This window comes from Nannospalax galili, unplaced genomic scaffold (genome assembly GCF_000622305.1).
Source record: "Nannospalax galili isolate Female #2095 unplaced genomic scaffold, S.galili_v1.0 scaffold380, whole genome shotgun sequence".
In the NCBI taxonomy this organism is placed as follows: domain Eukaryota; kingdom Metazoa; phylum Chordata; class Mammalia; order Rodentia; family Spalacidae; genus Nannospalax; species Nannospalax galili.
In genome coordinates, this window is record NW_008348568.1 from 4,440,054 (window position 1) to 4,464,414 (window position 24,361).

The following is a 24,361-nucleotide window of genomic DNA, read 5'->3' on the forward strand; positions in this document are numbered from 1 at the left end:
TTTATACATGTATATATGGTGTTTTGATCAAATCCATGCCCACTCCCTCCCCTCCAACTCCTCCCATATCTCCCCATCACTTTTTTTCTGACAACTTGGTTTTCTTTCTTTCTTTCTTTCTTTCTTTCTTTCTTCATTCTTCTCTATATAATAGAATCTCTGTCAGACCCAGATTTCCTCAACTTCCACTTGAAAACCATGGAGAAACAGTGCGGTAGCCCCTGTCAAGAGTATATGCAGGAGTTGTCGCTGCTGTGGTTAGCTTCCTGTTGCCTGTCTGCTTGAGGTTCATCAGCTTCAGAACTGCTTCCTAGTTCCAGCCATTCCAGATCTCCTCACCAACATGACCCCACACCACACTTGTGCTGTATTAAGGCCCTTCCTTCTTGAAATATGTACAGAGCATATTTCTTCCTATAAGACTGTAAAACACGAGGCTGAGTGAAGTGTACTCTTCTTGGACAGTCTCTTAGCACCTCATTCCTGTTATTGACCAAATCAATAGCTTAAAAGCTGAACTTTTTAAGGTTAAAGAGTGCAAAGTAAAGCAGAACCTTTCAGTTTCTTTAGCTGCTAAGTCAAAGGGGGGAGAGAGAGAGAGAGAGAGAGAGAGAGAGAAAGAGAGAGAGAGAGAGAAAGAGAGAGCTGTTCAAATGTGGTGGTGCACCCATGCACCCATATAATCTCAACACTTAGAAGGCTGAGGTAGAACAATTACAAGTTCAAGGCCAGCCCAACCCACATGATGGCTTTTATGCCAGTCTGGACTACATAGTGAGACTGAAGAAAACCCAAGGGTTGAGATATAGCTCAGTGGTAGAGTACCCAGTGGTAGAGTGCCCAGTATATTTGAGTTCAATCTCAAGCACTGCAAAAATGAAACAGGAAGAAAGAAAGCGGCCCCAGGGCCATGAGGGACTGTGCAGCTGGGCCAGGCATACCCCAGGAGCTGCCGTTCGGCAGAAGTGTCCCATCAGGACCACAGAAAGTAGAGACGGAAACCGATAGTAGTAAGTCAGGGATGGTGATGAGTCATTTCACCACCGCAGGGTTAACCACTCTACTACACTGTGACTCTGAGAGTCATCGGATCTCTTCTCTTTGTTTATGATTTAACATTTATTAACCAGTGGAAAACCAATTAAGTTTCCCACCCCCTGCCACTAGGCAACCACATTCTGGTTTTGTGAAACTTGCCAACCATCATTAATAAAAGGGAAGATGGAAGGAACTTAGCTGAAGGTGATTCTTAACTGTTGGAGGTGTGTGGCATATGGGTCCCCTTCCTTCAGTGGTCCTTGCGATTGGCACCTTGTCATCTTGATGATTGGCAGAGTAAGAAGGAAGTGGTCGATTTTCTTTTGATATGTATAATAACATGCACATCTTAAACCAGCTCTTGGCAAGTTTATCTGCAAAAAGGCAGACAGCAAATATTCTTAACTATGCCATATAGTCTGTGTCCTAACTCTTACACTTTGCCATTGTAAAAAATAAAATAAAAACAAAATACAAAAACCACCAAAACCCTTTTTCAACGGAATGAGCATAGTTGTATTCTAATGAAGCTTTATTTTCAGCAGTAGACCAAATGAAATTTTGTAAGTTTATTTACTTGTGCTTTTTCATAAACAAAATTAGAGTCAGTTGTAAAATTTTATTTACTTAAAGTTTTATCTTATTTACAAAAGTCTTGTCTACAGGCTGAAGTTCACAGGATCTTTGTCTGCTCTTAACTAGCTCAACTTTGCCAAATTACTGCCTTATCATAATCTAAAGAACATTCTACCCTAATTTACCTTTGTTCCTTTACTTCAGAAGTTGGTCTTGAAAACAGGGAAAAAGGCACAGCTGGTGTGAACTTTTAAACACCCTTTTATTGAACAAACTCTGAAGATGGAGGAGGTCAACATTTATTCAACCTCTATTCTTTGAGGGCTCTGATAAAAGTTGTCCATGCATTAGTATATATAAGTGGTGCAAGTGTTATGTGACTCAAGGAAGAAGAGACTGAGACACAAATTAAAGTTGGTCTGAAATAGTAGATCTAAGATTTGAACATAGTTGTGTCCCTCTATAAAGCTATACTTCTGTCAGGTCTTACCACAACCAGCTTAATGCTCCAGACGTTCTTGACTCCTGTACAAAGGCTCATCAAATAGACTTGGCCAACGCAAACAGCAAATCCTTAACTGTAAGAACTTGCAAAACAGATAGGCTCACCCTGAAGGTTCTGCTCACCAGCGCTCTTTCTCCATGTGCTTTTCTTATGGTGCTGATTGGTCACGTGACCAGAGCAGAGAGGCGTTGTAAAGAGAGGTAAAATGCAAATGGAATGATGCTAAAGAAAACAGATGCTGAAGCAAGGCATCAGCTTGTCAGTGACATTTCTGCCACATTGCACATCCTCTGCAAGTAGCCTTCCTCAGAGTCAGATGTAGACTTGATGATCCTTAGGTATGAGTGAGATGAAAATAATTAATACATCCATGCATGGATGGATGGATAATAAGAAAGATATATTCAGGATAGATGAATTACAGTCGGATACCTGCCATAAAACTTGCTATTTCCCATATTATCTGCATGGTTCTTAGTTTTTTCTATGGAATGAGTTGTTTAGGATGAATGTTTCATAAGATCCATTTAAGTTCTGAAGCTTAAGCTCTGTTTCTTAATTGACACTGGGCTAGAGATGGTACCTTCCCACCTGCCAGTCTCCTCCCCGTGCTGTCCCTCCTAGGATCAGCACTTATGCAGGTGTATTACCAGGTTCTCTTTGGACAGTTATCCAGTCATTCATATCCTTACTTGGAGTAACTTTTATGACTTATCCTTTTTCCCTCATGAATGTAGATGAAGACCTCTGTTTCTTATTGTTCAGACTCTTTGTAAGACTCTGGTTCTCGGCTGCTAGGTGTTGGAATCCAAGTTCTAATTTGAGGAATGGTCAGAAATGATCTGTTGGGGAGAGTTCCCCTGATGAGCTGCAGCCCTCGCCGCTCCTCTGTTCAGAGATCCTACAAGTCCTTTCCCTCTGCTCCAGCTTTCATTCTTCCTCACTTTTTTTCCTCTACCCTCCTGGATTGACTTCATCAATCACTACAAGTTCAACCTGTGTTCCTTATGGAACAATTATAAATTTTCGGTAAGTCAAAAGTAGATGTATTTATAAAACTGCAACCCAGCATAAAACACTATCAGCTCACTGGTATAAGTCCATTGGGACTTTAAAAAACATAAATGTGTGCATATTAGTAAGTTTTCTGTTGCGGTGACAAATGCCAGGGAGAAACAGTTTAACAGGAAGAAAGGCTAATTTGGACTCATGATGTTAGAGGTTTCAGCACAACTTTGGCTGGATCCCTTGCTTTGAGCCTGTCATAAGGCAGAATGCCACGGTAGTGGGAGTATCTGGCAGAGGAGACTGCTCACATCATGTGATTGGGGAGGGGAAGTACAGGACAAGAAACAGCCCAAGGTCATGTCCCCTGTGAACTACTTCCTTTAGCTAACCCTACCTCCTGAAGTTTCTAGCATCTACCAAAGTAGTGGCACCACCAGCTGGGTGACAATGTGGAGACATTTCACATTCGAACCGTAAGAAGACTTTATTTCCCTCCTTCCTTCCCTCCCTCCCGCCTGCCTGCCTTGTCCTTCCAAGTGCATACTTCAGCATCTTAAGCACATTCATAGTGCTGGATAACTCATTTCCAAAGCTATATAGTCTTCTTGTAAAACTGATATTCTGTGCACATTACACAAAACTTTTCTCGTTCTTCTTCTCACATATGCTGATATTCACCATATTCCTCGTGTCTACGAATTCTACAACTCTAAGGCATCTCTTACAAATGATACCATACAACTTTTGTCTTCTGGTGACTGTCTTATTTAAGCTGACCTCAAGATTTATCCATACTGTATTGTATGTTGGAATTCCCTGTCATTTAAGGATGAATATTATTCCTTTGTGAGCACCTACTATATTTTATGGCTGTTAATTTATCCATGGATAGTTGGATTGCTATCATATTTTAGTTTTCATGAAAAATTGCATTTATATGTGAGTGTACAAATATATTTCCCCCATTTTAAATTTTATTTATTTATTATTTTTATTTATGTGTATGAGTATATTGCCTGCATGTACATAAGTGCACCTGTGTCATGCAATGCCTGTGGAGGACAGAAGAGGCTGTCAGATCCCCTGGAACTGTAGTTATCGACAGTTGTCAGATGCTATGTGGGTACTGGGATTCAAACCCAGATCTTTTGCAAGAACATCCAGTGTTCTTAATTACTGATCCATCTCTCCAGCCCCCTATTTCCCTCTTTTTTTTTTTTTTTTTTTTTTTTTTTTTTTTTTAAAGAGTTTTTTGAAGCAGGCTCTCCCTGTAGCCCCAGCTGTCCTAGAACTCACTATGTAGACCAGGCTGGCCTTGAACTCACAGAGATCCGCCTGTCTCAGCCTCCCAAATGCTGGGACTACAGGCATGCGCCACCATGCCCGGCTTTATTTCCCTCATTTTCAAAGACAGAGTCTCACTATGGAGCCCCTACTGACTTGAATTCACTATGTATATCAGGCTTGCCTTAAACTTACAGTGATCCTCCTGCTTCTGCCCCAAATGCTGGGATTACAGGTGTGCACAACACCCTACTTGCTTTCTATTCTTCTGTGTATACACTGAGAAGCAAGTTTTTGCTTCTCATAGGCTAATTCCACTTTTTAAAACTTCTGAAACAACAGAAAGTGCCGATTTCCACCGACCCTGCACAATTTCACCTTCCTGCCCAGAGCACCAATTTTTCCATATTCACATCAACAGTTACATTGTTGCATCAAATGCACTATCCTCATGTGTGTGAGGTGAATCTCTTTTTCTTTCAATTAATATATAGATAAAATCAAACTAAGAACTTTCATAGTCTGTTAATATCACAAATGTATTTTTCAGGGAGCAAATATTCATTTGTGATGTCATTTCTAGTGGATCTGTGATTTTCCAGTCTATCACTTGCTTACTGTGAACATGCCTCCGTTTCTGCAGCTGTAAAATGTAGTAATAACATTTTAAGACACTATAAGAGACTGTTGTGAAGAAAAGTGGAATGATATGTTAAGCTAACTTGCAACAGTTGCCAATCCATTGTCAACACTTAATAAGCATTAGCAATTATTACCAATACTTCTATTGCTGTCCATCCATACACACTGCATTTGTGGGTCTCAGCACCAACTCCTTGGCAGCCTTGAAGCTTTTCCCGATTTTTCACTTTATAAAGCCGTAGCAGCCGCACAGTTGTAGTCATTTCTTTGTTAATGCCATTTGGGCAGGTCTCCTTTTTCAGGGAAGAGCTGACCAAAGGAGAGAACTCCAACAATGAGATCAGTCTCTGTCCTTGGCTGCTTTGGGACAATCCTTGGTCACCTAGCACAGTGCCCTACTCGTGAATCACACTGCTCTGGCCTTGGTTTTTAAATAAGCCTTCTCATAATCCATTACCAAGCTATCATGCTTGCCGATCTGTGGACCTGAAGCCTTTCTGGGGGCTTGGCACAATGATGCATGACCTGAAGAAAGCTTAGTTAAATATTTACTTGGAAGAATGTGGCATTTCCTACCCTGCTGCTCTGATTGCCATCTGGGTCTTATCTTTCCCCATAAAAGGAACTGTGGACATGTATTAAGTTGTCAACACTAGAAAAATATGAGGTCTAAAAAAGAAGGTCTGGGAGATTTCCCAATGTTTTGCTAGATAGTGTTTCTAAGGGCAAGACGCAGAGTCTCTGGGAGACAGTGGGAGCTGGGAGACTGTGAGGCTGGTAAGTTTGTGAGGTCAGGTGCCCTTCAGTAGTTAGTACATCCACTTTTTGTTAAGTGAAGGGCTTTGGAAAAGAGCAGAAGGGTCTCTGGGCATTGCTTACTCTGCCTCTCATCTTTGACTGGTCCACCTGAGGCATAGACCCACCAAGGGTCAGCGTGGCTCCTGTCCCAAGCTTCTCTGAGATCAGATACTTGTTCTCTGCAATGATGGGAATGCTGCATGAGAGTGCGCTGAGTAGGAAGAGCATTGCAGCGGGCCTCTGTCTTAACACTGAGCTTCCAACTCAGACAAGTCGCATAGCCTCTTGGAACCCCCAGTCTCCTTGTCTGAAAAGTCCAGACACAATGACTTGAACATGTGGGCCTTGTGTAAAAATTAAATGAGATGATCCATGCAGTTTCCAGGGTTATAATTGGTTGCATGAAATAGTGGTCCCATTAAATCCATGTATTTGAAACCAAGAACATAGAAGTCAGCTGTGTTGGAAAACTGGGTGGATTGTAACAAATTCCTGATCTTTGTGAACTACTTTTTTATGTTAAAAGGTGTTTGTGTGTGTGTGTGTGTGTGTGTGTGTGTGTGTGCAGGTGTATATGCATGTGTATGTACACACTTGTGTGCATATATATACTAAGGCCAGAGATCAACCTCAGGTGATATTTTTCAGGTTCTCTTCATTATTTTACCAGCTTTTTACATTTTGAGACAGAATCAGTCACTGGCAGAACTTACCAAGTAGGGTAGACTGACTGTCCAAAGAGCCACAAGGATTCTTCTGTCTCTTTCTTCCCAGGCTAGAGTTTGCAAGCATACACTACCATGCATGGCTTTCTTTTCACTTGGGTGCTGGGGATCAAATTTAAGTCCTCATGCTTGCATGGCACTTTGCAGACTGAACTATCTCTTCATCCCCATGACCTATTTTTTAATATTAAAAAAAGGTTCCCAGGACTTGGAGCATGAGCATGAGGGCCTGAGTCTGATCCTCAGCACTCACGTAGAAAGAGGAACATGGTGGTGCATGTGTGTAATCTCAGCACCAAGAAAGCTGAGGCAGAAGGTTTCCTGGACCTCACCAGACAGCCAATCTTGCCAAATTGGTGAGCCCCAGGTCCCACTAACAGGTCCTGTCTCAAAATTTAAAGTGACTGACTCCTAATGAGATTAGCCTCTGACCTCCACATTCATGCGTACCCCATACATGTCAGAGCCTGCATACACAAACACACACACACACACACACACACACAAAATGAAGGAGAGGGGAGAAAATAAGACTGCTAGGAATATAGGGATTCCAAGTTGGAGAATATGGAGAATATGTGAGAGAATTCATACTAGCCCAAACTTAAGGATACCATGATTCCCCTGACATAGGGTATCATTATGATTCAAATTAACAGACAACACTGTTCATCCATCAACCTTTTCAATCTACAATTAATTGTGGAAGGTTTACTGTGTGCCCGCAAGTATAATGGACATTGAGGATCCCAAGTTGAAAGAAACTGAGTCCGTCCTTTTAGGATGATCCCTCATTCAATAAAGATCATTTCTGCTGAAGTTTGAATATGGTTTGAGTGTGTCTCCTAATGGATCATAGGGTAGAAGATTGGTCTTGGTCTTCAGTGAGATGATGTCAAGAGGCAGAAGAATTTTTCAGAAGCAAAGCCTAGTGGAAGGTGATTTAAATATTGAAGGAGAGGCCCTGGGAGGGAACTAATGTAATTCTAGTGGGCTCAAAGTTGGTTCCTTCAGTAGTGCGTAATTACAAAATAGCATGCCTAGTCCTGAATATTTATTGCTTCCTATCTTGCCCCATGATCCCTCCCTTGTGGACATGGTAAATTTCCATTCCATTTCTCTGCCATATTGTGATAAACTGAGGTCCATCAAAATGATGCCAGTGCTATACTATTTGAACCCTGCAGCTGCCAAAATCATGAGCTACAAAAACCTCTTTATGATTTTCCCAGGATCAAGTCCGCTATTACAACAATACCAAGCCAAAACAGTGTTTAATACACTATTTTATATTGATCATTATAATCTGAGAAATATGTACAATGATTCAAGCATTTCCAAGGGCAGTGAACAACCAAATTTTAGAATTGGAAGGAAACTCAGAAGTCAAGCAGCATAAAATATTCTCATGCATGGAGTCACAGTGGTGGCCTCCACTTTGTCCTCCGTCTTCCAGCACTCGGAAGCCTTTGGCTAGTTACAACAGATTGAAAAGTTCCTTATGTTGAGCCAATATTTGTCTCCTGTTTACTGCCCCACAGTTCAAAAGAGTTAATCCCAGCCTTCTGCCTGACAACCCTTCTAGGGCTGCAAGTCAGCTTTCCAGTGACAGGTGATCAGGAATAATTCTAGGCTCACATTGCACTCAGCAATTCTGAAGACTTCCTGGATTCATACTGACTTCAGGAGGGACTCAGTTTGACACTGAGTGTGTGGTGAGCCTGTCCTGATATGGATTGATTAGGATTTTAGGTATTAGCCTTACTAACTACAGTGGAATTTATAAAGCATATTAGCATGCATTATTTTGCGATTCCCTTACATTGACCTGGTGAGGTGGTCCAGAATGACTTAATATTTCTATTTTGTTCAAAAACCAACAAAGGCTCAAAGAGGTGATGTGAATTATATCACCCAACTAACATCTCACAGAGGTGGAACTCAAATCTGGAGTTGCCAAATGTTGATCAAATTCTACCTAGGTGTCTCTTCTGTCCTAGTTGTCCTAGATTTACTCACTCAGTCCTTTCCAGAATTTACCTTATGGTCATCCCTGAAATTTATCTTCATGATTTATTGACTGTGTTTTAGGTCACTCTTCTGTACCAAATATCCAGGGATTCTACCTAAATCACAGGATCAGCCGCCAAGCTCCTAGAATGTCATTTACTGCTTTCAGCTTCGCCAACATTCCATGAGTTTCAGGGAGAGTGAGGTAAATGGATGGAATACTAAGAACATTTCTACAGTCATAGTGTGTTTGGTGGTAAATTTATACACAAGGTATTTGGGAAACACAGTTCAACATGGTGAGGATAAGATGGGTCCTCTGTGAGTTCAGGATGGCTGAGACAGAATTTTATAGCATACATGCCCTTAGACTATCAAGGGGACACTGCATTGAGGGAGAGAAACTACATTGTGACTATAAGTGGAGGAAAACAGAAGGCATTTGGTGTTTCTGGAGCACAAGGTGCAGAAAGAGGCTTAGGGAAGGATGAGGCTGTGTGAGAGGCTGGACCAGGCCCTGGAAGTTGTCACGTGAAGGACTTTGGACTTCATCCTGCAGGCAGTGATGAGCCAAGTAGGAGTAGAAACAGTCAGTGCCCACTGTATTTTGGATTTGCATTGGAAAGCCAGCCCTGTGAGAGCTCTGGACCCTGGGGAGAGTAGCCTGGAGTAAGAGGTGGGGAAGGAGGTGAATATGGATGGATGGGAGCCAAGGTGTTTGCAGACAATATAAAGAAGCGTGTGTAGCTCAGATGAGAGAAGACAACAGACAGGAACAATGATCATAATGGAGGGAGGTGACCTTGTTTACTTCTCATTTACTGTGATAAACCACTGTCAAAAAATATTTGAGTTGGAAAGGGTTTATTTGGTTTACAAGTTGTAGTTGATCACTAAGGAAAGCGAAGGCAGAAATTCAAGGCCAGAACCTGGAGGCAGGAGCTAAAGCAGAGACCACGGAGAAAAGCTTCTGCCTGCCTTGCTCCCCCTGGCTTGCTCAGCTACATCGCTTATATAGCCCAGGCCCACCTGCCCAGGGGTGGCACCACCCATAGTGGGATGGACCCTCCTACATTAATTGACAATGAAGAAAATTCTTCACAGATATGCCCATAGGCCAATCTGATGGAGGAAATTCCTCAATTAATGTTCCTTCTTCTCAGGTGAGCCAGGTTGACAAACTGAAACACACACACACACACACACACACACACACACACGTGCGTGTGCATATGTGTATAGCTGAAGACTATATAACAAAACACACAGTGCCAAGCAAGAGAAACTTCTCTTCAAGTTGTTGGTCAGTGTAATCCAAGGGATTCCCAAAATAACACAGGTTATTGCCACATAACTTGATTGCCTCCCAGAACTTGAAGGTAAGACCCGGTTGCTAAAGACAGGACATACTTCAGACACAGGACTTGAAGCAATCAAGCTGGAAATGGTCTGGAAGCATCCTCTCTGAAGATTAGCTCCCATAATATCAGAAGATACTATGCAAGCTTCCATGGGAGAAAACCAATTAATGATTCTGTCTAGCTGTGAAGTCTATGAACCACAACAATGAATAGCCCAGCAAATAATCTCTACTAGCATAATAGTGCCACTTTTATCTTGGGGATAATCAGCAGCTATATAATTGGATTTAAGACCCATTTAGTCAGAGGAAACTCATGTGTGGTACTGTAACATAATCAAATACACATGGCTAGAGAGGTCATCGATCTTAGAGGAAAAACTACTTTTGTCATATCCCTAGACCAAAGTGGTCTTACTGTATTCTATATACATCCTTACATTTGCACAGAAGTGCGCCCCTCAACACTCATCAAAGAAGCTTCTTTTAGCAACAAATGGAGACTATTACAAAGTTTTGCAACTGGTCAAATGCAGAAAATATTGTTTGTGGGGTGCCCAGCCCTAAATGACTTTTCTGCAATGCAACCTCTACTCCTAAGGCTCAGGGACCATAGTGAAACAGGAGGCATAAAAAATATTAATGCGCCTTTCAGCTCTCACCAGGGAAGCTTCCTCATACAACAGATGGTGGTTAATCCAGAAAGCCACAACTGGCCAAAGTGCAGCGAATAAGAGTTTATAGAGTGCTCATCCATGAATAGGACACCTATGTCAAACCTCTGCCACTCAAGGCTCAGGGACCATTGTGGAAGAGTGGGCAGCAAGACTGTAAGAGCCAGAGGTGGTGATTGATCACAAGGAAACAGAGTTTTCCAGACAGCTGGAAAATTACTTATATGAGCTTACAGCAATGGTAACAGCATGCACGTGACCCACACAAGCTCAAGCCAGACAAAAACCCAGCACAGACATGGGGAAATAGGTAAAAAACCCCAACCTTAGCTGAGGAACTATTGACAACTGATAACTGCTGGGAGAGGGAGAGTTGATTTTCTTTAAGGGTGTGACATACATAGGTTAATTAGACTCTAAAGGATGGAAATATACCGAAGGATATTTGGGGTCACAGACTTGGGTTGATGGGTCTTGACGTGTATGACAGAGTACATGAAATCTGGCAGTGGGGGGGGGGCTATAAGAGAGGTACAAATAAGAGCATGTCTAAATATGATCAAGATATGTTGTATGGAATTCATAACCACAGAGGGATTTTTACATATTCTTTTAGGAAGGAAACCAAGAAGACCTGAGGACTAGGTGGTTGTGAGAGATGAAGAAGGAGCCAGCCTGTTGTTACATTTGTAGGAATTTCCACATTGGGCAGAAGGTTCTGGCTTATTCATCATCACTGCTACCCCTGTAAGGAGGATAGGGCATTTAACAGAGAAAGTAAATTGATTTTTTAAAACTGATTACTGAAACTTTCTCTCACTTTTGTCTAGTGGCCAAGATGGCTGGCTGGTCACTTATTCTTGTTGCTTCTTCTTAGCTACTCATCTACAGACACTTCTCTTCTCTGTGCTGGAGTATGATCATGGAATGTAGAGAAAGGATATTTCCACTTTCAAGTCCAGGGAGAACAGAGCACGGGCTTGACAGGAAAGGAAAATGCCAGGTCACTATGTGGATAAGACCTGGCCATTTATTAGGAACAGACATTTCAGATATCATGACAGCAAGTGCTAAACTTCTATCATGTTTGATCCACTCTGAAGAGGGCTTGCTTGTTACAGCAGCCAGACTAGCTTGACTGATGGACCCTTTGTATGTTAGGCAGAGAGGAAAGAGTGTAAAGCAGATAGCTGTTAGTACCAGGCACATCACGTCATTTATTCCCATAAACACTCTGAGATCTTTCAAGCCTCATGTTTTGTTTTTAGTTTTGTTTTGATTTTTTTTTTTTTTTGACAGTCTCCCTATAACCCCAGCTGGCCTGGAACTGGCTATGTAAACCAGGCTTTGTAAATCAGGCTGGCCTTGATCTTACAGAGATCCACCTGCCTCTGCCTCCTGAGTGCTGGAATCAAAGGCGTGTGCCACCATGCCCCCGCAAGTCTCATGTTTTGCAGAAGAAAAAAAAGGTGACCTTAAAGTTAATTGTTTTCCTTTGGTCACCACATGTTCCTCTAGACATAAGGGCACACAGCTGAACAATCTTTTTAAATCTTTTTATTTATCATTTTTATTTTTATGTGTATTAGTGTATTGCCTGCATGTATGTGAGTGCACCCGTGTCATGCAGGGCCGCCGAGGTCAGAAGAGGGTGTTGGATTCCCCTGGAGCTGGAGTTAAGGATGGTTCATAGCCACCATGTGGGTGCTGGGACTTGAACCCAGGTCCTCTGCAAGAGCAGTCAGTGCTCTTAACCACTGAGCCATCTCTCCAGCCCCTTTTATTTTTTAAATATTTTTATTTATTATTTACAGCTGAACAATCTTAAGAGATTATTTCTTTCCACTCTTCTTCCTACACTTAGAAAATAAGATGATGGTGAAGAAGAGAAAGGTGTCAGAGGATGAGAAAGAAAGTCAATCAACCGAACCTTTTAACTGGTTCAAAGCTAGCATTGGTAATTATCAGACAGTAACCAGAGTGTGCCTCGGGATGAGTGTGTACACTCGCTTGATGATTCATAACAAGTTTCCACTTTTCAACACTGTACTCTCCTCTCATTGCTCCTTCTCTCCTGTTCCTCACTGTTTTGGTCTCTCTGCTTGCCTTCTTTCAGTTCCTCAAATGTGTCATGCTCCTTCCTGCCCTTGGGGACTTTGCAAGTGCTATTTATTTCCTTCCTTGAGAATGTCAGTACCCATCCATTTAGCTGCTAACTTTTGCTAGTTTTTCTGCTTGCTTCCAAAACATCTCTATATTGGTGAACGGTGCCTTGACTTCAAGACTGGGTGTAATGTCCATATACCCACTTACTGTATTCTGTGCTTCCCTTCCTCTCTGTAGCAGTTTTCTGAACTCTGATTGTAGAATCCTTCATAGAGTTCAGTGTGTGCCTGTTCTGTTCTATATGGTATCAGTTCCTCCAGGGCAGGGATGATGTCTGCCTGATTCCCCTCTCTTCCCTGAGACCTGAGCACAGTGTCCTAAATAGTGGGTAAACATGAAGCAAAGATTTTTTTGCCCTTGCAAAATAATTTTTGATACACAGCTTTAAAGAAAGGTCACATTTCTAAATGGCTTTCAGAAAAGCACAGTAGAAAATGTGAAATTTTGAGATGAATCTGGGTACTTAGTAGCTAGATATTGACTTAAACTTGTAAAGTGCTGGTCCCTTTCACAAGTATAGAATCAGAGATAAGGTACAGATTCCTCTGGTAGTTGAGTCAGTGCAGGGGATGTGATCTCTGCATACTGCTGTACACTTTCTGTTGAGCACTGACTTGATGCCCTGCATGTTGCCTTGGAAGAGGGAGAAAGAGCACTAGAGCTGGAATCATGGCCACCTACTTCAGTAGCTATGCAAGCTTGTGTAACTATAACCTTAGCTTCCTCCTTCTCAAAGTGGAGAATTTTATCTTTCCTGAGTTTACTCATATGCTGTTTTCAAGGCTCACATGTGCTAAGGCGGATGAGTGTATTTCACAGAGAGACTGGCACTTAGCAGGGCTCAGGAAATTTTAACTAGCTCTTAAGCGTTGGAGCCCAGTTTCACATGCTTGGTCATAGTGCATTTAAACTGACAAGTCAGCAATCCTGAGATTGCTGAGGAGGCAACAGGAGTCCTTTATCTTTTACTGGTGAATAAAGACACTGATTTAGTTCCTAGTCCAAGGGCAAAGATCTGAAGAAGATAGTTACATCCCCTAGTCAGAGTGTGTTCCTTCTCCACAGTGTCTAAAGTACCAAGCAAAGGAGAGCCCTAGAGCACTCATAGATGGAATGAAGTCTCTGTTTGAAAGAAGCCAAGGGTGACATCATCACCTTCAGAGGATGGCACACTGTTAAGGACTTATTTCCTTAGATACTCACTGCCTTGAGTACCTACTGTGTGATAGGCATTCCCTATTAAGTACTTTTCACTTGCTATTTTGCTTACTCCTCACCTTATTTTGGTGAAGAATCTCATATAAGTCCTATATTCATCATCAAAACTAAACAAAACCAAAAAATAAGATGTCAGGACAAAGGGATTAAGTAATTTGTTCAGCTGTTAGTAAGTAGCATAGCTGGTATTTGAACCCAGATCTGTCTGAAGCCAGGTTTCATGCACTTCAAAATGCATTATATTCAGTCACTGGTTGAACATACAAATGTTCAGGTAGGAAGATCTAGTCCAGCTTTAATAACAATGGTGATTTCAATATTAGCACCATTGCTGCCTAATGAGTTCAGAGTTTCCAGTAGGATGCAGACTTTCCGTTTTCCTCCTACAAAACCTCAATTCCTGGTTTCCTCTTTCTGTTTGATGTGGCCTAAAACCCCCTGGGTAGGAAAAGCCTTAAAGGAGTAGAGAGAACATTTGGCTGGAAACCATTTTTGACCCTGAGTATAATTGTCTTGACTTCAGGGAATTCATTCAGTGTCTCATTTTTCCTTGTGTGTGGAAGGGAGACAGTTCTCCAGGTCTGCCTGCACTTCTGGATTTTAGAAACTCCATTGTGAAGGTTGTTGCACAATGAGATACAAAGATTTGATGATGAGGCAGAATTAACACTTCGATTGATACCACTTTCTTGCATACTACCCATCATTTTGACCTAGCATTCTCGCTGAGAAATTATGACCGACCAGACCTAATAACAAAACCTTTCTTCCTATGGCTTAGGTGTATCTTGAAGTGTTTCAATTATTTGCATCTAGGAATTTTTTCTGGTTGGAGGAGGTGCAATTGTATACTGATATTCTGAACCTGAGCCACAACTCTAGTGAGATTTACCTTCTTTCAGTGACATACTGTAAATTCTTGATTGGCAGACAGTTTTGTTACATGAACCCGATATGATGAGTCTCGTCATTATCAGAATCAAAGTCAAGTATCACAGGGAGTAATGATTTCACTGGGATGGTCATTTCTGTTAGCCTCAGAAGTTGACACTGGCAGTTTCTGTCACTGTCAGAGGTCCTCGATGGAATTACATCCCTGTGTTTCATTTTGTTCTTGCTTATTATCTGAACAGCCTCTCCACTCAGCTCTCTTTTCCTCATCTAAGGAGACAGAGCCAACCATGACTGAGCCATGTGGTCTAGTCAATTGCATTTCTACAATTTTATTAGAATGGCTGGTAAATTAATTTTAGTAAACATGATTGACAATCCTGGGCTTTCATCAGTTTCCCCAGAGTTTCTAAGTTTTTTCTTTTCTTTCTTTTTTTCTTTGACAGAAACATCCATGGAAATAGTGTAGAATTAGAAGCCAAGAGAGCTGGGTTCCTGAGCTCTGAATCTCTCAGTCCTGAATGTTACTTTGGGCACAGAGCTTTTTGATCTTGACTAGCAGTAGGGGCATAGTTCCATGGAGTTCAGGGTTTGGCTATAAGAATGGAGGTGTAAGAAACTTCTCACGTATCATTTCAGTAGGCTTTCAACTATGAATTTGATTTCATCAGGCAGACAGAAGGAAGAGAAGGCCATTTTTTTTTTTTACCATGGAGGCTGACTGAAGCAGACCAGGATAGAATGAAAGTCCAGAAACTTTACATCTTGGGCTGTCATGAGGAACAGATGTGCTAAAGGAGTTTGCAACCAGATCACAAAAGGTATCAAGACCAAGCTCAGGCATGTGCACTGGGCCATGGGCAGCTCTCAAATGCTGCTAACAAGAGGAAAAGCAGTTAGAACCTTGTAATTAAGCAGAAAATATCTAATCCTAGGTTTTCAAGGCAGCTCTGCAGGTATTTTAACAGCAGGCCAAAGGGCTGACATGCTGTTTACCTTACCCCTTCACAGTATGTAGACTACCATAAAATTTCCCACTTAGCAGGTGAAGAAATTGAGTCTTAGGTATACTCAAGGATACATTGCTCAAACAACGTAGGACTTAAGACTTACATTTCAATGTTATGTCTTACATTTCTGTTTGGTGGGATCCTGTTGAATTTGTGAAATCTTACAGACTTTGTGGCTAAGAAACATTCATGTTGATGACTTACAAGGATTTCCATCTCTGGTTTGAATGTTCTTTCAAGATTCTGAAATGGAAGAAGGTCAGCACTGCTTCCATATAATGTATAGTCTTTGGAAGTTAGTGGAGACCACAGCTAATGTGGACATGACTGGGGGACAGCAACAGAAGGGTCATTCATCGCAAACACTGGCAGAGCAGGCATGATGCCTCTGTTCCGATTTACAGGTAAGCCTAAAGAAACTAGGTTGCTTAGGAGCTACAATGCTTCATGACCTTGAAGGCATGAGTAGCCCTGTGTAAGAACTGGATTTTTATTTCCTGAGCTGTATTTTCAATGGCTCTAAAACTTCATTCTTGCTTTTGAGCTTAATGCTGGGAGTTAACCAATCTAAGCTGGAGCGCTCCTCTGCATTCATAGTGTAAATTGTGGGAAGTCGCCTTACAGAACCTCAGCTTTCATATTTCCAACATGAGTCTAACACCATCTTCCATTTACTGTTATATAGGTATGCAGATGCAGCTAGCATGCACACTAGAGTAGGCTGAGGTACATAGCAGATTCTTATTAAAACTTACATGCAACTGGACTTTGTTCTCCTTTCTCTGCCTCTCAGTATTATATTTGAAATTATGCCTTTCATAAGATCCTACAGATGTGATCCCAACTCTCTTTTAGCTTCTGGGCTCCCCTCTCCTCATTTGTGGCACAGGAAGACCTTCTCAATCCGAACAGGTTTCCTATCTTCCTTCTGAGCTGGGTGGCTTCTTACTGTCTTACTAGCTTTTCAAACTTCTTCAACCAGAGTCTACTGTGAAGCCAAAGTCAGATATTAAAAAGCATCCAGAAGAAAAATGAGATTATAGGAAAGTCATATAGGTGAGCCCCTAAAATGTCATTTTTATATTCCAAGTTAAATACCATCCTTCTCATTAATTATATGTATAACGATATATATCATTCTCATGTTTTTATAAAAATAGACGACATAAGAATCTAAATTTAGAACCTATTTTGAAAATGGCTTTTACAATTATATAAAATAAACTATCACCAAAGGCACTAATAAAGGTCAAACTGGTGTTTCCAAATGCAAGTTGTTTTTTCATCACGGCTGGGTTTAGATGGGAGCAGTCTCCAGCTATTGAAATTAACATCTCCTTCCTTTTTCTTCTTCACTGCTATGGTTTGACTAGTCAGAAATTCCAGAACTTTCCTTCCTGGACACAGACTGGAGTAGGCTGGAACGCTCAGTTACTAGTAACTCTAATAGAAAGATAGAAGGTTACTAGGGCTGGCAGCCCCAAGGGAAAACTCCAGCTCCCCAGCTTTCTCCTCAAAGATTTTGGACCACTTATTTAGCTTCTGTCACAAGGCAGATACCCTGGAAGAGCATGCGACTCTGTTATTTGTATAGTGAAGACTGACTGGGTTGTAAGCTCAGAACAGTACCTATAAGAGGTGCGAAGCAGGATTGGACAGAAATTGAACCATCTTGCACTTTAATGGAGGGTCCAGTAATGAAAGGAAGCCACTAGGAAGGTACATGTTCTTCCACTTCAAGACAATTACCTTTTTTCTATCCAAGTGGACCTTTGGAGAGGCTTATAGCTTGTGATGAGGAAGCTACTTGTTGAGAACTCCTGGTGGCAAATGGAAAGTGTTCCTCCATTCCTGGGCCACACAGATAGTCTACCAAACCTTCCTCTTCCTGCTCAACCTGTCACCGGAAAAGGGATGTTGCCTTGGCTGTTCCATTTAAAGCTAAAATCTGTGCGCTTCATGTTGTCTCCAATCTGCCTTTTTATTACCTTATATATTTATTATGATGAATTCGCTTTCTGTTCCTTTCTTTGTCTTCCCCAGACTGCCCTAGAACTCCAACCAAACTCCTTGAGGGATTTGTTTTGCTCATGATTATTTACCCAGTTCTAAAAGCAGGGCTAAATATAACACAGAAGGGAAGCATGTAGGGTCTATGCACCTAAGTAAGCTGATCTAATCCTCACAACTGTCAAGAAGCCCTGGCACTATCCTTACTTTACAGATGAAGAAAATTAGATAGAGAAAATTACCTTATCCAGCCCAAGCAGCTAAGAAGTGTGGTACTCGAGAGCTGAACCAGACAACTGGATTCAAACTCCAAAACCATATCCTTCTCTTAGAAACGTCTAAGATGTCAGTAGTTGCTTTCCTTTCTCCTGCTGCCCGGAACTCACATACAGTTTCCACACAGCTGGGTGCCGAAGATACAAGAGCAAATCTTTACCACTTCATAGCTTGAGCCAAAAGATAAGAGCTCAGGCAAATTCAAAGCTTTTTTCTTATTGCTTACTCCTCAGTATGAGCGCCCTAGAACGTGACTGAGTCACATGGCCTGTCTTTGTGTGTATCTATTGACCAACTCAGATGCTATTAGTGTTTATGGTTCTCTTGTACAAGCTTTTCCTCATTTAATCAGTCCACCTTCCTCTGTATTTGAATGCTACCAAGAGGTTATATGAAGCAACCAGGAAGCAGAGTCTAATTCTGCCTCTTATTCACTGTTTTACTTTTTTCTCCCTTGTTAGGGTAAATGGTAGGAATTATGCTTCTAAAACTTCTGCTCTATAGATTTAGGGAAGGTCTTTGGAGTTTTGGTGGGCATTCCTCTTTTGCTTTTCTCAAATTGAAGAATTAGAAATCTGCAGTATGAAGCAGTTACAGGATTTCCCTGATCATACAGTGATGCTGTTGACACAGGAATGTAACGAAAGCTGAGAACTACAGTCCAAATCCCTGTGCTCCTCAGCTCCCAAATACTGCCATTACATGAACAGTCTGGGGTCTGTTTAAAACCCCTTCTGCTGACCTTTCCTTGAACAATGCGGTAGGATTCATCTTTAAAAAAAGACCCAAATAATTAAATATTAAAAGTGTAGGTTTAAATATATCCAAGGAGTTACTCTGGCAGAATTTATTTATTATAAAAAGAGCTGTGTTTGGTTTTAGTTTTTCCCCCAGTAGCACCAGCAAAACTTCATAGAATTCTTCAGAAGCCCAAGGAAAGGCAAGAATATTTTATTACTCTTGAATTTAATTAAATGTAAAAGCTGAACTGGCAGTCTTCCTGAGGCACGCCTCAGAGCGTAGCTTCCAACCTGAAGACAGGTAATTTCAAAGACCCAGTTTTATACAGTTTGTAGAAGACCTGGTGTCCTTGCTATATGACTAAGATATAATGCTTCTGAGCTTAAGGACAAAGGTGAGTGCACACCAAGGGTGGTTGTCTTTAGAAAAGAAGAACCCAGAAACACAATTACAAGTATGAGAGAAATACTTTAAGAAATGCATGTTGAAGATCATTTTTTTATGGAGTGTAAAGCTCAACTTAGTCTCTGGATTATCAGAGATTCTCACAACCATGGCTTGAGAGCCAGCACTTCAGTCAAAGCAATGGAAGCTGTAAAGGTTTAAAAATATCAAGAGTGGGGCCAATTAATCCTGCCCTTTTGAAATGCCACAGGAATTTGAGATTCCATTGTAAAAACTAGCCAACCAATCAGCCAGCCAACCAAAAACACCAAAAACAAAATAACTTAATTTCTTTCTGAGATTTAGGTTAGAAATGGTTATGTATCTTCTATCTGGCTCGTCTCTGGGAAATACAGTGTTGGATGCTTCCTTTGAAGCTTCTGTGTTGAAGAGAGCAGATGAGATAAGCACTCTGACAGAGGGAGCTGTCCGAGGACCTCATCTGAATCCTCCTAAAGCAAGATGAGCTGTTTCTCGAGGGTGACACAAATTACTGTCACAAATACATAGATGATTACTGTGTCTTTATACATTCTATTGGGTGATTTTTCTGCAAAATTCAGCACAACAACAGTCCATGCTTTTCATGACAGTAGGAATGTGAGCCCCGGTCCATGATTTTTAGCAGGGACAAATAAAGCATCTTGCATTTAGTTAAAATAACCACAAGTAAAATACAATGAACATAGAAGTCACTTCACCTTATATTGTTGAGTCAAATACTCAAGAGACGAGCAAGCCCCCTTGCGGGGATGTCTCAGGGAGAACAAACTTGAGATCTCTAACCTACTGTATCCCTAGTTGGAACTAAGTGTACAATGATATTAAAAAGCTGAAGAGCCCAAGTGAATGGAAGGAATGGTTTTATCACTGTAATTATTTGACTATGAGGAAATCTTAGGATAACTTTGAGCAGGCAATGTGAGAGGGACTAACAACTGAAGGCGGGCCAGGATGGCACAAAACCTTTAGAGTGCATTCCAGGGAAAGTTGAAGGGTGTTTATTTAGCCTGGAGAACAGAAGAGGAGACAGAGAAGTTGATGAAGTTGAAGGAGGTGACAGACTTCTTTTCTGTCGTCTACAACTTGGTTAAGAACAAAAAGACTAGTGTTATAAAGCAGCAGTTGGCAAACTTCCTGTAAAGGGGCAGATAATAAGTAGTTTAGACTTTGGAAGCCATATGGGTTCTCTTACAGCTACTTAACTTTGTCTTTGTAGCACAAGAGCAGCCATGATCAACATGCAAATGCTTAAGGCTGACTGTGTTCCAATAGATCTTTGTTCTTACAAACAGGCGCTAGGCAGTGTTTGCCAACAGATAACAGCCTTCCAGTCCCTGTGTAAAGCCTTTTCTTCTCCTTAGCTCCAAACTTCCTAATAAATAAGATTATTAAAATTCAGACTTGCCCGAGAGGAGACTGAAATATCCATAGCCTAATAAAATAGCCTGGATGAATCAGAATGGGATAAAATAGGCTCTATATATCTGGCAAAGGGAGTCCCTTAAGAATATATAAGGAATACTTGAAGCTCAATAATTAGATAATCCTGGAAGTGATTGAAATTTTGAACGGACTCTTCACAAAAGAAGACACGGAAATGGAAAATAAATATCTGAAAAGATGTATACATCCCTGAAAACTGCCTCAAGAAAATGCAGATCTGAACAATAATCTGTCTATATACTTGTGAACATGACTGAAATAAGAAAGAGGATAAAATCAGGTGTTAATGGAGGTGTCAATAAGATTGGAGGTCTCCGAATTGCTGGTGAGAGTGTACATGTCGTGAGCACTGACAAGGTCCCTGTGGCAGCTTTGTACAGAGTTCAGCCTTCACTTGTCATCAGTCTGTCATTCTTCCACCAGGTATTTACCCAAGAGAAATGAAAATACATTCACCAAAAGGCTTGTACTCTAATATTCATAGCAACTTTACTTGTGATAGCCCCAAACTGGAAAAACGCAAGTGTGTGTGTGCGTGTGCATGTGTGCGTACCATATATATATATATATCACATACTAAATGGAATGTTGTTCAGTAAGGAAAAATAAACTTTTGATACTACAGCAGGAAAGAGTGTCACAATATATTGAGCAAACCTGCCGCCACATTATTAACGGGAAGCCCACATTGTGGAGAGGTGGAGGCAATTGTGATGTTCCCATTTACGTGAAATTTTAGAACAGCAAAACTTACCTACAACATATCACATAAATATAAAACAGATTACTGGTTGCCTGGGAGTTGGGATTAGAATAGATTAATTTAAGAGGCCATGAAAAACTTTCTAATTTCAAGGAAATGTTTGAGGTTGTATTTGTGGGGTGGGTAGAGGACTGTATACATTTGCAAGACTGCAGCAAATTGTGCCAAGTGTTTAATATAGGGACATTTGTTTCATACAGATTTTCAAAATCATTTTATTTTATTTATTATTTTTATTTGGTGTATGAGTGTTTAGTCTGTATGTATGTAAATGCATCACTTGTATGCAGTGCTGCACAAAGGCCAGAGAGGGTGTTGGATCCTCTGGAGCTGGAGTTACAGTTAGATTTAGTTACCATGTTGTTGCTGAGAATCAAACCTGGGTCCTCTGGAAGTGTTCTTAACCACTGTACCATCTCTCCAGTCCCTTGCGTGCAGGTTTTGACATGATAAAGGGATTTTAAAAAACAAGGGGCTTGAAAGATAGCTCAGTCAGTGAAGTGATTGTCTCCCAAGTATGAAAACTGGAGTCTGAGCCCCAGAACCCATGTTAAAACAAAGCTGGGCACACATTTGTAATCATGGAGCTGTAGAGGAAGAGACAGCTGAATATCTAGAGCTTCGAGCCACCCAGCTCCACCTGCTTGGAGAGGTCCAGGTCAGTGAGAAAGCCTGTCTCAAAAAATGAGGTGGATTTTGCCTGAAGGATAGCACTTTTTTTGTCTGCTGGCCTTCACACCCATGTGCATACATGTAATATGTACCTGAACACACACACACACACACCTCTACACACCAATATGCATACACATACACACAGAGCCAAATGGCTAGTCTTTAAGTATAGCCATGTTTATTATTCTTGTGGGCTTACATTGGTGCTGTTTAATTCTGCAGCTGTCTTTGAAGTCATCGAGGTGAGATGCTGTTTCTACATTACAGATGGAAAACCCATGAAGGGGTGGGAGGATGCAGGGGGATGAGATGATGGTCACAGCTTTCTTCAGGCCCTGCATTAGCTGTTTGTAGAGGTTTTAAACCGGATCTTTCAGATCCTCAGAATCGGGGCTTAATTATTTAGAAGGTTGGACCACGTAAACTCAAAAGTTCTTCTAATTTGAGATTCTAGGAATATTTAAAGAGGTGAGTTCTCTAATGTTGAACCATCAGATAAGAATCAAGTAGCCCTATTGTCTAAATTGATCATGTACTGAGTCATTTGGAGAGTAGTACCCTTGCTGGCCAGTCAAAATGACAGTGCTGATTGTCTGGGAAGATAGTCTGAAACACTTGTGGAGCCTGTGAATGTTGGCTCCCAGGCTGAAAAGCCAAATGTGGTTGTTTTTACTGTTAACCCCCTTCTGTGACCTCACAGAGCAGTCCGTAGACAAGGTTTGATGTTGACTCACCAGCATCCATGGTGGCTGTTAGTTCCTGAGAGGGCTTTCTGGACATATTTTTATAGTTCCAGGAACTGCTTAGATTAGAATATTATGTTTAGAAGTGATTGAGAAGCCTGCTGGTTACTGCATCAGACTAGCCAGGGTTGTAATTATAGACCACAAGATTCTTTGTCTCTTGGCTCTGCCCCTGACTAGCTAGGTTCTTTGGATAACTCACTTTCTGAATCCATTTTCTTATGTGTGAAATAAAACAAAGGACATTTAATTACTGTTTAATCTCTAATCAGAAGTTGAATTTACAAATCTGGTGATAATCCTACTGTGTCTTCTGACGACTCTTTGGCAAATGAGGAAGCAAATTATATCAGTCAGATTTACTGCAGCACATTGCCACAGTGTCAGCAGCTTGGCAAGTTTTGTTTCCTACTTAAGGGACTGCCAGTCAGTTTTGGTCTGTGGACTGGGTTTAGTTTTGAGGTTCAAGCTTACACCCGTGTCTCTTGTTCCTGGATCCAGGAGGGAGGAGCGGCAGCTATTCGACTATTCATTTCTCATTGTAGACGCAGGAGGAGTTATATACTGGAATCACACAGAGCTCAAAACAGACCTTCTGCCACTTCTAAATTCAGCCAACTGGCTGCAGCAAGTCAGATGACATGTCCCAAATCACAGGACAGAGAGGTTAGCCAGCCAGAGGAGAAACCTGTCTTTTAAGAAGATAGTCACACTGTTCTGGCGGCTTTTCAGACTGCCTTGAAGGGGACCCTGGAGCTGAGGCAATGATGGAAAGCAAAACCACACCTTGACCAGGGCTGCCTAGTTATGTGTACGGTTTGCCATCTGTTCAGACATAAACTCATGTCAGGACCCTGAAGATGGACTTGTGGGCAGGCATGGTCACTAGACATCTTTGCTCAGTGTGGCCACTTGTAATAAATCTCCTTTTCCTGATTCTTGCTATTATGTCTTTAATTAGCTTCTTGAGGACAAGTGGGTGTCCTAGCCCAGCTCCTTAGGGCCGCCAGGGCCCAGGCTCTGACCCTAATAACTTCAGTGACATAAACACTTAGCATGTCTTGGGTAGAACAGTTATAGCAACTTAACCAGCATTCCTTTAGAGCTTTTTATAACCCAGACTCTGCTCTGAGTACTTCATGCCATCTCCTTTGGGTCTCATCATGAGTCTGTGTTGTAGATGCTTCATTTGGCAGACAGGGAAACTAAGGCACAGAGGTGGAGTGGCAGAGTTGGGATATGAACCAGCAATTTGGCTTAGGCTTCAGCTTGAGCTTCTTTCTGTACTCCCAGAGACCCACGCTGTATAACAAGAGCACGAGGCAGAAGAGCCACATTCCAACAGAGAGGGATGTGAG